Source organism: Tupaia chinensis, unplaced genomic scaffold (assembly GCF_000334495.1).
Source record: "Tupaia chinensis unplaced genomic scaffold, TupChi_1.0 Scaffold143913_1, whole genome shotgun sequence".
Classification (NCBI taxonomy): Eukaryota; Metazoa; Chordata; class Mammalia; order Scandentia; family Tupaiidae; genus Tupaia; species Tupaia belangeri.
This window is the reverse complement of record NW_006203764.1, coordinates 1257988-1271496: the sequence shown is the minus strand read 5'-3', so window position 1 is coordinate 1271496 and position 13509 is coordinate 1257988. Positions and strand designations below refer to the sequence as shown.

Genomic DNA, 13509 nt, shown 5'->3' with positions numbered 1-13509 from the left:
CAGGAATGACCTCGCGGTGCCACAGCTAGTTATAGGAACAACATCTTGAACCAAGTTTACTTCCACTTCCTCCGTCTTGAACACTCCACAGGTTGGTGCTACTCTCTGAGTTGACAGCTACCATTTTGTCTTTGTCTCCGTGAGGACCTCCAACCACTTCAGCATATAAAGCTACCCTTCTGCAGAAGTTAGTCCATTCCTAGAATCAGCAGCAGACCTAGTTGTTGTTTATTTCACGACCAGGAATACCTGGTGGAGGCAAGAAACCATGGAAAAGGACATGCCACAAGGTGAGCGCTCCAATTCTTCACAGAAGGGAAGCCTTCTTACTAATGCAGTGAGTCTATAACATTCTGCTTCACACCCGAGGACATCAGTACTCCTCGGAAGTCTAGTTCTTTTGTCTGAAGAGAATTTAAAATGGGTGCAAATCTGGCTGGATCTCTATCGTTAGATATAGCACCAGTTTCATCTTGAAGTGTTAAAATTCTTCCACTCAGCAAACTGGGGAAAAGAAGAATCTGGAACCACATAAGAGTTTGCCTCAGGACCAGCAGCTGGTATAATGGCTATGTTGCTGGACTTCCACGTAGTCAACTGCGGTTCAAGACTCAGATCTGATGGCTTAAACTCGGGCCGGGCGCGTGTGCGTGTGTGCCCAAGATCCTGAGAGGAGAATGGAGGAGAAGGGATTGCTGTGTGGCCATCTCTCCTGGGGGCGTTATTTCTCGTTTTCTGTCTCTCTGTCTCTCTTTGTCTCTCTGGCTAGCGCACGCGCCCTATAGCAAAAAAAACTCTTTAAAAAAAAAAAAAAGAGTTTGCCTTGAGGTACTAAATCTTGAAACAGCACAACTTCTGCCTTGCAGGCTCAGAATCCGATCATGTTGGCATCTTGATCTTATTCCTCTACCTTCCAGATCTCGTGTGGCCGTGTCCATTCCTTGACGTTAGACAGTGAGCGTGTTTCTCACAATATGGGGGCTTATCCAGGATCTCTGCAACTGTGGAACTGGTCCCCCAATAGAGTGGCCACAATCCCTTCTCCTCCATTCTCTTCCCAGGATCTTGGACACACATGCACACACGTCTGGTGTGATTTTCTTTCTTTCTTTCATCTTTCTTTCTTTCTTTCTTTTCCTTAGAGAGATTTTTGCTATAGGGCATGTGTATTCGCCTGAGAGACAGACAGAAAGCAAGAAATCACCCGTCAGGAGGAATGGCCATTCTGCAACCCCTTCTCCTCCATTCTCCTCTCGGGATTTTGGACACGAACACACATGCACCTGCGTGAGTTTAAGTCATAGGGTCCGGGACTCTAACTGTGGTGGAATACATGGGAGTCCAGCAACAAAATCAATGCACCATCTGCTGGTCTCCTTGGTGTGATTGTCAAGCCACTGGATTCAGGACTCAAATGACAGTCAACCATGTGGGAGATCAGCAACCACTACGCCAATCTGCTGGTCCTGATCTTTTTTAAAAAGAATTATTTATGTAATTTTAGTTATTTTTTTTAATTTGCTATAGGGCCCATGCACTCACCAGAGAGAGAGAGAGAGAGGGCGAGAGAGCCAACCACGAGGTCCTGGACTGGAACCACAGTCAACTATGTGGGAATCCAGTGCCTTAACCACCTCACCACCTGCTGGCCCCTTGTAAGAACTGTTTAATTGGCTTATTCTGTTTCATTTTGCTTTGCTTTTGTTTTCTTATGACTATGAAGGCATACATATCATTTAAAAATCTTCTGAACACACAGCCCCCTATCTGCTGTGTCAGGAAGCTATCTCCTCACTGTCACCTCCAGCTTGCACTTGGGGTAGTCCTTCTCTTGTTTACACACAACAAGTATTTATCGAATATATAATATTCACTATTCATTCATCCAGGCACAGGCGTCAGCCCCAGGAGTCAGGAACACCAGGTAAAATAGCACCTGTTCCCAGACCAGGTCTGACGGTCTGCGAGGAGAGAGACCCTCGGCTAGTGATCCTCTTTGCAATCGTGCAGTTGAAATTACAGAACAGGACAGCTGCCTTCTCTCGGGTTGCCCGGAAAGTCGTGACACATTTTTGCATAGAAAAATACACCATGACTTTCCCAGAGACCTAATAATTCTACCCATGTACAGCAATTGAAAGAAAATATAACTTGACTTGCTTGTGAGATCATCTGTCTAGAGAAGAGTCTCTGAAGAAGCTGGACTTCAGCCTTACTTCTTACAAGCTATACTACTTTCTGGGAACGGCTAGTTGCACACACGCCCTCAGAACATTTCGGAATCTGTTCTCCATCTGCTGGAACCTGCTCCTCCTGACCTGTGCCCGGCACAGTCCCCGGCAATGAGCCACATCAGGGTCTCCCCACTTCTATTTCTCATGCCCGTTCCTGTCAAGCCTGCAAATAAAGAGTCACATCCCCTGCTCTTTAGCAGAAAGACAGAAATTGGCCCTTTCCAAAAGGTGCAGGAACTACCACGGCAACGATGGGAAAAAAGCATTCACGGGACCCCCGGCTCTGAGCTGCCTCCAGAGGACAGGCGTGGGAAGGGCACTGTTGCCCTCTAACTGCAGCCCTGAGTGAATTCCTTTGTAGACTGGGTTTTTGACCTGTCTTGAAGCTGCGTGATAGATACAGAGTCCATGAATCAGTCATGGAAGTCCATGGGGCTCAGAGTTTGCCCCAGATCTGGGGACAGTAAGAGAGGAGGCAAAGGGGGAGGTAATCTGGAAATATATCCGGAAACAGCTCTAGAACCAGTTACTTGCCAGGCCTCCAAGGAGACAAGAGGTTGGGGGTTCAAAGCTGACCAGGAATCAGGAGGGAGATGGCATTTCATAGGTACTCTCCACCCCCAGGGGCTTCTATGACATGAGGATCAAGTGGTCTGGGGCCCCCTGTGGCGCTGACGCTGTGGTTCTCCGGTCCTGAGGTCCTGATTCATCCTGGCGTTCTGGGGACATGACTTGTTCTGGGACGGCCCGCCATGGTTTTCCACCCAGCTTTCCACTGCAACCAGTGGTTGCAGTCACAGTCAACCTTTCCAGTCACTCTGTCTTGGAAAGGCCAGACTACAATTTTCCAAGAGGCCTGCCCGCAAGGAAGCATTTACGGAAGCTGGGTTCAAATCAAAGCCACTGGGGTCCACAACTGTGTGGTCGGCTCACTGCAGAGAGAGCGGAAACCTGAGACAGGCAGTCCAAGTTGGTGGTGTGGGCAGCAGAGAGAGGACTTCGAGATGCAGCCGAAGTAGCCCCGGCCCCTCTGCTGCTGATCCCAGCCACCCCACAAGCCAGTGAAGTCTTAGTGAGAGCGTGCGATGTCCTGTCTCTGTCACATCCCTGCGTTCTCCACCCATCTCTGTTTCGCAAAGCAGAACTTCAGCTTTAGGACAGGCCTAGAGAAGCAGGAGAGGAAAAAAAGCCACCCACACGTTCTTCAGCTCTGCCTTTCCCCAAAGCGAGCTCTGAGCCGGAGGCGCCTTCGTGAATAGAGCTAACTCCTAGCTAAGATTTTCTCTTTTTCTTTCTCCTTTACTTTTTTTTTTTTAATCTGGTGTTTATAATTCCAATTGGTGTAAAATTTCCTGATGGTTAACACATCACATTGCCGACACTTTTGAATGAATGACTCATTCCTAAATAATTGACTCGCTTTGTAATTTGGGAAGTAAAATCACATTTACGAGTCCCCCGGGGGAAGGGTCTATATTGTTGTGCATAAAAAGTAGATAAATCATAAACGCAAAATCTGCAAACATTCCCATTAGCCTTTGTCCTGGCATGAAGGCAGGGCCTCTGAAAAGTGCACAGCTGCCTACAATCAGGGAGTGCTTTAAAATCGGGCCCTGTTTTATCTTGATGGTAAAATTACACGTTGGTCACTGTAATCCCGCCTGTGCCCAATGGGCCGGCCGTGCTCCTCGGCCCCTCTTCCACCCACTTCTCCTTCCAGTTCAGACAGCCCAGGCCACACTGACTCTGGGCGCTTTGTGGCCACATGTGGAAGCCCATCCGGAAGAAACCCTCCCCAATTAAGACAGAGGCAGGCAATTACAAGCAGCATCCACAGATAATAAATAGGTGCATTGCTGAGTTAGGGTCCAACAAACGCGCAGCGTGATTCTAATAAGACCTGACAAGGTTGTTTTGTTTTTTTTTTTTCGGTGGTTGGGAGTCAACTATTATTCCTTTCCTTTAATGGTACACACGCACGCATCTTTAAGCACATCTATTTTGACGGGCCAAAAGTACACATGGAACGGAAGAGGCAGACTCCAGCCTGCATCGTTTTATGCCGAACTCTAATTGTATTTTTATGTGCTACGGATTGGAAATCTAGAAGTCCTGGGATTTGAAGCCCCAGGTCCTTTTCCCACTTTTCCAGAGTACTGTAAATTAGTTTAGTATGCTTGAAAGAACCTCTAATTGTAACTGCTCTTGTTGACATATCAACTTGAGGCCGCGCAGAGCCGGTTTGGGGACGGTTGCCCTTGGTTTTGTAGTTACAGTGCATTTCAAGGGCCTGACAGGTCCGGCGCTAAGATGTTCTGAATTAGATTTGAATTACAACCGCTAAATGCCCTTGTCAAAGATTGTTAGTCCTGACACTAGCCATAGACCTGGAGCTGACTGCTCCGATGCAGGGCCCACGGCTTAGACAAAGACATGCCCCCAAGTTCCATTCCGAATTGTCAAAACGTAATTGAGTTAAAAAAGAGCAACTACAGCCTAGGAATTGCAATCTTTGCTGCTTCTTTTTGCTTTGAAATAAATCCAGGGGACAATTTAGAGGCATCATAGGCCCAAAATAAGGAGAGTTTTCCAGCAGAAAGACCCAGACTTGTCCCTGTATTTCAGGACTGGAATAGCCAAAGACCTTTTCAAACGCCTTTCGCTTTGGGACACGTAGTCCTTCCCAAGTGAAAGGAGGAGAAATAGCAGCCGGACAACTGACCCAGTGCAGTGCCAGCAGCATGGTCGTCACTCAGCAAAGGCTGGTCCCTGGGATGAACCGATGAATTTCTAAAAACCATAGATCACGGGTAAGAGGATCAGTGCTGGACTCAGACAACCTGGCTTGACGCCCCTTCCTGGTACCAGATGTGTGATTCCTTGTCTTTACTGAGCCTCTGTGTCCTCATCTGCAGACACGGGGTTGCCATGTTACCTCGCAGAGCACTGTCGAGACTGTGGCTAGAAAGCCGCACGGGCACGTGACGGCCAGTTGATTTAGTTCTTTTCCTTCTTTAAGCAATTACGTACGACAGAGTTTTACAACACGGCAATGGGGTTGTCCAGCCAGAATCTGTAGAAGAACAAGACCTAGAAAGGCTGAAGCGGAAATGCCCAGCTATGGTTTGAATCCCGGACCTGGTGGCCTGCTTTCACACTTTTTTCTCTCGGTCTCTCTCTGATGAGCTTGTGTGCCCTATAGCAAATTTAAAATAATAATAATGATGATAATGATAATAATAAACAAAGTTACAGAAACCTAAAAAAAAGAAGCAGCAGCAGCAGCCATGGAGACCAAACAGCCCATACACATGAGAAACTGCTGGTGTCGCTTAGGGGTAGTGGGGTTGCTGCTCCAGCGAAAACATCCCCAAATTCCCATTTCAAATACATCGTCCAAAATAAACTAAGCCGCCAGGGAACTAAGCCAGGGGCCATCGGTTTGCACCTAAGGAATTTCTACCTTGTTTTCTTAAAAAGGCAGCTGGCGAAGTGGAAATCGTGCGGCTAGATAAAACGCAGGACACCAGTTCCCTTTGAATCTCAGAATAATTTCTAATATACATATGTTCAGAATATTGCATGGGCGTATTTAAAAATTATTCATTGTTTATCTGACTATAACTGTAGTTAGATGTCTTTTTTTTTTTTTGCCTTTTTTTTTTTCCATCCTGCTAAATCTGGCAATGCTTACTAGAAAACACCTAGAACTGGGAATCCCAAAAGATGCGAGGCCAAGCCCTGCTCCACCTCGGGAAGGCCTTGAACCTCCCTGGGCGTCTGACTTCAGCAGTAAAACGATCACTCCAGCCCAAAGTCACAGGGCGGGCGGGCCTTGGTGAATCCAGCTGGCATGGTGGGCACTGTGAGCCGCTGTTTCTCAAACAGCCAGTGCCATCAAAATGCCGGGTGCGGGCGGCTGTTCTATTCCCACAGTGAAAAGCCTCTCCGCTCCGGGCTAAGAAAAGTATGCAGCATCCCGGCTACACGTGGACTTCTGAGCAGGATGGAAATAGCAAGTGATCAGATTGCACCAGCGCATTCTTGGCTGTGGAACACTGAGCACAAATCCGGGCAGCTTTACATGAGAAAAATACACCCCAGAGAAGACGTTCAGGCGGCTGGTTCTGGGGATCCCCACCCTGGGGCGAGGGAGTGCGATGAAAGATGCTGTTCTCCATCCACATCTGGAAAGACCATCTTGTGCCTCATTAGGGAAAAGCTCGAGGCACCCAAGGAATGTTTGTCCTGGTGAACACGGATGAGAAAAGAGAAAGAGCAGGTAGCAGGCAGGGATGGAGAACGCGCTAGCAGTGGCCACGTTCGCTCGGCCTTCAGTGGCAGCCTGGAAGAAGGGGCGCCGCGGCCCTTTCCTCTTCTAGAGCTGCACAAAAATCTCTTCCATGCTCTCAAATAAATAAATGAAAGGAAAAATAATAATTTTTGTGAGCCGTGCATAAAGCCAAAAGCAAAATGCCTTCCTTTAAAAAAAAAAGAAAAAGTTGAAATGATGAAGTAGGTGTCTGAAACTACCTACTGGCTCGCCCAGTCGGATAAACAGAGCTTTATGGAAGTAAATTATTTCTCTGTTAGCAGAAGACTTGCCCCTGATGAAGGAGAAAGAGATATTTGACTCCAGACCCATCCGCTCCAGGGTCTAAGCCACAGGTTGGGGGGAATCAGTCCACACGACACCCCTTTGCCCCCTTCCTGGCATTAAGTTTTGATTTTATTAAGAGCGATCTGTCCCAGCACCCCTCCTCCCCTGCCAGGGGCCTGATTCAGATGCAAGGCACAGCCCCCAAGCTCAGGCTGCTGCCGCTTAAGGAGGCCCATTTTGACACAGTAATTACAGGGCTGGACCGATGCTTTACATTAGAGTATAAAACACTCATTAAATTAAAATTCTTCCATGAAATCATGAAAATAAACAGTCTGTCTAAACTGGCATCAACAAATTCACAGGCTGCCTCTGCGTTTTCTCAGGCCCGAGACCAGCTACAGGCTGCATTTAACCACGAAGTGTGAACGGCTCGCATTCCTTTGAAGGCGCTTTCTGCTTCTTTTTAAGATTATTGCTTTAATTGTTTTTACAACTTGTAAGATTTTAAAGCTATTAAGCTTCAAAGTTGGGGGTGGGAGAACTTGAAATGGGGACCCTTGTACCCTGCCCAGGTTGGAGGTGGGGGGACAAGACCCTTCTGTGACAATGAAAATACAGGGGACCAGAAGGGATGGGAATTTCTCCATGACCCCTTGAGAGAGAAATAAACCTCCCATTTCAAAGGTTTAGACAGGAGAGAAGGCAGCAGTTCAGGGAGATGGCCCAAGGCTTGGAGCCAGCCGCTCTGCCGCTCTGCGCTCTGCTCTGGGCGTGGGCTCCTGGGCTCGGCAGTTGGCCTCTCTGAGCTCACTTTCCACCTTCGTCCAGCAAGAAGGGTAAATCGGTGCTGGGGTTCTCATTACCCGTGTTCCAAGAAGTAGCAAACACTGAATTAGCGAAAACCAAGCCATTGCTCCTAGGAGGAGTACGGGGTTAGGTTCCTGCCAGCCTCTGTTTACATTTTTGTCAAACGAGTGATACAAAACCGTGTTTTATACGTGCTCCTGTTTAAAGATGCCATATTTAGTACACACTGCTGATAGACTAATATTAAACCCAGGGCCAATGGCACAACTGACCCATGCCTGAGCAAGCTCACCTAACACACGTTTTCTCTGGGAGGCATGTCATAGGCGGATTGCCCCAGCCAGCACTTCAGCCAGTCTTTGTTTTTGTTTTAGATTTTTGCCACAGGGAGTTTGCACTCCTCACAAAGGAACAGGTAGAGACAGAGTGAGAAAGCACCCCTTTCTCCTGCGTTCTCCTCCTGGGATTTGGAGCACATGTGTGCGCATTTCTTAAGCTGCCAGGTCCAAGACTCAAACCGCAGTGTCAGTCATGTGGGATCCAGCATCTCAATTAACCGCCATGCCACCTCCTGGCCTGCCATTTAAACAGTGACATCACCAACAAGAACACCACGATTAGAAAACAAAAAAAAAGGCACTAACTAGATGGCGAGAGGTCCCTGGCTTGCAGTGCGAGAACTGGAGTGACTGCGAAGGCAGAGTGACCTCGTTCCACTTCAGCAGCCTGACCCCTACGGTGTTCGTTTCCTGAATGGGGTATATCTTCCCCCATCCACTGGAGCCAGGTTTCTTATAAGCAGTTCTGGATTTCAGTCCTAGCTTTGCCATTGAACACTCATGAGACCTAGACAAAATGTTGAAGCCCCCCAGGGCCCTACTTACTGCCCTGTAAAATGGGGATAATGAATACCTACTTCATTTGGCCTATGGCAGCTGTCTTAGACCATTCGGGCTGCTAAAATGAAATACCTTAGACTGGGTAATTTATAAACAACGGAAAGTTGTCGCTCATGGTTCTGGAGGCTGGGAAGTCCAAGATGGATATGTCAGCAGATTCTGTGTCTAGGGGAGGCTCACTTCTGCTTCTCGGATGGAGCCTCCTAGTTGTGTCCTCACGTGATCGGAGGGCTTCTCTCAGGCCTCTCATGCATGCATTGATCCCTTCCCAGAGGCTCCTCCTCTAATTTCACCACATTGAAGATTAGGTTTCAAAATCTGAATTAAGGGGAGGGGGCGGGGTTGCAAATATTCAGACCTTAGCCACAGGTAAGGGACGTATTTGGTGTAGAGCTAACGGGTATTTATTTAGCACACGTTATCTTCCTCCCCTAAAATTCCCTACCGCACCCCCTCTGAGAAACATGAGGATGTATGATACGGCCATCTTCTAGAAATCCAGAGGTAGGATCCAGGGCAAGGTACCATCCGTGTTGCTATCAATAGCCAGAGTCCTCCTGCCTGCCTGCTCTTCCAGCTTAGTGAGTGGCTTTCCACCCTCCTGGTCTCAAAATCACCCCTTTTTAAGCCAGACATAGGTTTTTCTCAGTAGCCTGAAGGTACAGACTGCTGCTCCTCAGGGAGTCAAAGGGCAAAGCGAACTGTGAGGGAATCTGAGAGTATAATTTTGAACTAGGGCACTCCAACCTGAACAGAATCAGAGGTTCTATTTGTTTATTTATTCTTAATTTGCTACAGGGTACATGCGCTTGTCGGAAAGAGAGAGAGAAAGCATTCCCCCTGGAGAAGATGGCTATGTTTAAATCCCCTCTCTTCCATTCTCCTCTTGAGTTTTAGACACGCACACACACGTGCCTGGTGTGTCTTTCAAGCTTCCAGATCCAGGACTCAAACTGCACACCTGGCCGTGTAAGACCCGGCTGCCGTAACTTCCACACCCACTGCTGGCCCTTTATAAGAAAGAGGAGGAGAATGGTATCGAGGTGGCAGCTGGGTCGGTGTGCTTTGCTGGGAGGTGACGCCCTTTACCAGGACTGTGGCTCAGGGAGGCACCTCTAAACAAACAACCCCCATTGTATATGTTAAAGAGGTTTATCACTGAGTTATTTAGGATAGTAAAAAGTTGAAAACACTGTAAGTGCCCAAAACTAAGAGAGGTTAATCAAGTTACGGGCATATTCACTCAATGAAATATTATGCAGCCGTTAAAATTGTTCTAAAGAAACACGTTTATGTTATCAGGTAAGAACAACGTGAAATCATCTCTGCTTATGACTATAGTTATGTGAAACATGTACGTCTATGAAAGAATACTGAAAGGGGCTACGGAAAAGTGACAGTAGCTCTGATGGGTTGTTGGTGTTCTAAACAATGTTTTTTCCTTATTTCAAAATTTTCTGCAATGCTGTTAGATGATTTTTCCAATAAACAAGCTATATATAGAAAATTAGATTATCCAAGAAAACCCAGCAAAAAATAGACACACATATTTGTTAAGTCCTAAGGGGTAATTATTTTCTAAGCTTTGAAGCCAAAGGCAAAATTTCAAAAGAAAAGACACGTAAGTCTGATGAAACAAAATCTAAACATGCAGCCACATGCAATCCTTAACCAATCCATTTTATTTAGCAAAAGAAATCATCCTAACAGTAGACACACTGCCGGCAACACAGCTGGCGATGTGATGTTGTAACCCAGAGTCAGTTGGCAGGGGGAATTTGGAAGGCCCTTTTTGGAAGGCAGTTTGGCATCAGATCTCAAGAGCTGTAAACACAGTCCCAGATTGGTCTGACCACCCTGGAGATGGTGTGCTGGAGACAAGGCCGGAGAAGATAAAGCTGTGTGCAGATGTTCCTTGCAGGACTGTCTATACGGCAGCACTGGCACGACAGTGATACAAAGCTTCTCAGTGCTGAGGCCATGGAGAAAGGTCCCGGGTTCACATCCTGAGGCTTCCCTGTGCACACTGGGCATGCACGAAGACGAGGTCTCGCCATTCGATCGCAGTGTGGAGACCTGTTGGGAGTGCTTCCGCTTCTCCCTGTTTCTCTCTGTTCCTCTTTCATGGAAGAAACAGATGAATAAACATTTCTGTAAAGCAATACTCATAAAGCTCCTCCTGTGTGCAGTGGCGTGGGAGGATAGGCACTGACGCTCCGTGAGAGCTGTTTAGTGAGTGAGATCGCTGTGAAGACAGCACAGCAAACTGGGAAAATGTGCTTTGGCATAATAATAGATGATTTAAAGGTGAAACGGGCCAGCCAGGTGGCATGGTGGTTAAGGTGGCTGGATCCCACATGGCTGACTTCGAGTTTTGCGTCCTGAACCCAGTGGCTTGAAAATCATGCCAGGTACGTGTGTGTGCATGCCCAAAATCCTGAGGAGAAAGGAGAAGAGATTTCAGTGTGGCCACTCCCTTCAGGAGTGATTTCTCACTCTCCATCTCTCTCTTCTCTCTCTCTCTCTCTCTCTCTCTCTCTCTCTCTCTCTCTCTCTCTCTCTGGTGAACATACACACCCTGTAGCAAGCTGGAAAAAAAAAAAATCAGAACGACAGGGCCCCAGAGCTTGCTCAGTCAACAACTGCCTATCGAGCCCCTCTGCTCTATGTGTGGGGACGTGGTCCTAATAAGGGAACAGCACAGGACCTGGGGGACAAGCAGGAAAAGAAGTGACGCATGTAGCCTAGTCCCATGGCCAACAAAGCGGTTGTGTGTACGTGTAGTGAGTGTGAGGTGGAGAGTGTGCTATGGATGCTTTGTCTACGTTGAACATTTTCTTAAAGTTGTTATATTGCTTTACAAATACAATTTTAAACTTCCAGAGGGAAAAAAAAGTCTGTTCTGGTTCTCTAAACACAGCAAACTTTGAAAGGGTCTACGCCTGCATCATAAAAACTACAGTCTTTGGGGCCGACCTATGGCAGCTGGAGCTCACCTGGCCAAGCGTGTGGTTGGAGTCTAAGACTCAGTGGCTTGAAAGACAGGCTGAGCACGCGTGCACGTGTGCTCAAAATCCCGAGAGGAGGGAGCGATGGAGGACAAGGGGTTGTGGTGTGACCACCTCCTGTGGGAGCGCTTTCTCGTCTCCCCTCTTTCTCTCTCTGTCTCTCTCCAGGGAGTACACGTACCCTCTAGAAAATTAAAAAAACAGAAATGTAAATTTTGTTCCAAAAGTGGACTGTGTAGACAATGACAAGAAAAGGCCCAGTCACTGCCGTGTAAGAAGTGTGACCAGGGCGGCTGAGAAACTGACTGTGCAATTGTATTTTATTTTCAATGACATTTCAAATGTAGGCAGTGTTAAATATTTTCTCCAAGACAACTAATTATATGTATTATATGTCACTGACATGAATGAATATGAAAATTAATTATCATTCCTTTCCCTTTTCTATTGTGACTTTTAAAAATTATAAAATTACGTGCGAGGAGACATTAAAAAGTTCATGGAGGGGGCCTGCAGGTGATGTGGTGTTTAAGGGCATTGTATTCCCCACATGGCCGACCATGGTTCAAGTCTTGGACCTGGCGGCTTGCTTTCTCATTTTCCCTCTCCCTCTTGCTCATTTTATCCTTCTCTGGTCAAATCAATCACTCAATCAATAAAGTTAAATAAAAAAATTCTTAAAAAAAAAAAAAAAAAGCTCATGGAAGGGGCCAGCAGACGGTGGAACGGTTATGTCACTGAACTCCCACATGGCCAACCATAGTTCGAGTCCTGGATCCAGAGGCTTGAAACTCACACGAGGCACATGTGTGTGCATGTCCAAAAGCCTGAGAGGAGAATGGAGGTGAAGGGGTTGTAGTGTGGCCATCCCTTCTGGGCGTGATTTCTGGCCGTCTTTTCTGTTCCTCTGGTCCCTGGCCTATCCTTGCACGGACATCATTGGCTTAATTCCAGTCACTTTCTGTTCTTAATACCTGACAGGCAAGTCCCCCAACCCCCCGGTTGCCGTGTCTTCCTTAGGAAGATCTTTGCTACTCTTGGCCTTTGGATTTTTTTTTTTTTTTTTTTTTTTTTTTTTTTTCTTTGGCCTTTGGGTTTTTTTTTTTTTTTTTTTTTTTTTTGCTTTCTGTCTTTGCCTCTGTCTCTCTGGCAAGCACACATGCACACAAGCAAAAATGTCTCTCTCAAAAAAACAAGTTCATGGAAAATGGAATTAGGGGACCGGCAGTTAGCGTAATGCCTATGTCGCTGGACTCCCACGTAGTTGACCGCGGTTTGAGTCCCGGACCCGGTGGCTTAAACTCACGCTGGGCACATGTGCGTGCGTGCCCAAGATCTCAAGAGAAGAATGGAGGAGAAGGGATTGCAGTGTGACCATCCCCCCTGGGGGGAGTATTTCTCACTTTCTGTCTCTTTGTCTCTGTCTGTCTGGCGAGCGCACACGCCCTATAGCAAAAACCTCTCTAAAAAAAAAAAATGGAATTAGAATATGAGTTTGTTTTGATGCAAAAGAAATTTGAAATCCACAGCTCTTCTATAATATGCATTCTCCACGAACTTTTCACGACACCCTGTCTATGCCTTTCATATTTCTACTATGGTGATGTTCTAGATGTTAAGCTCTTGTCAGTCCCGTTTATGAAAATCCTTTATAGTTTGGGGCTTACCTTTCACTTTTTATGTAATCTTTTGTCATCGCATGTCTGTATCTTTATGAGCTTTGGGTAGGAGCACATTTCTTACAGATAACCCCCAAAATCGTGGGTCTTAAAAAAGATGGGTAACTTTGACGTCAGCGAAATATTCTCTTACATTTTATGTCAAAAATGACCCAGTCCAGTGGTGCCGAGTGGTGACGTGCTGCTCAAGCCAAGGCTGGATCCACGTGGGGACCGCGGGTTCATTTCCCCTGCTGACCTTGGCGCCCCAGGCCGCACGCCTCGGCCCTGACTGGCTGG

The 13509-nt window shown here is 46.9% G+C and overlaps 1 pseudogene; it reads right to left on the bottom strand.

The window, feature by feature from the left end:
• Positions 1-13247, bottom strand: part of LOC102473394 (BTB/POZ domain-containing protein KCTD3-like) — a 14872-nt pseudogene extending 1625 nt beyond the window's left edge.
• Between the last annotated feature and the right edge of the window lie 262 nt (positions 13248-13509).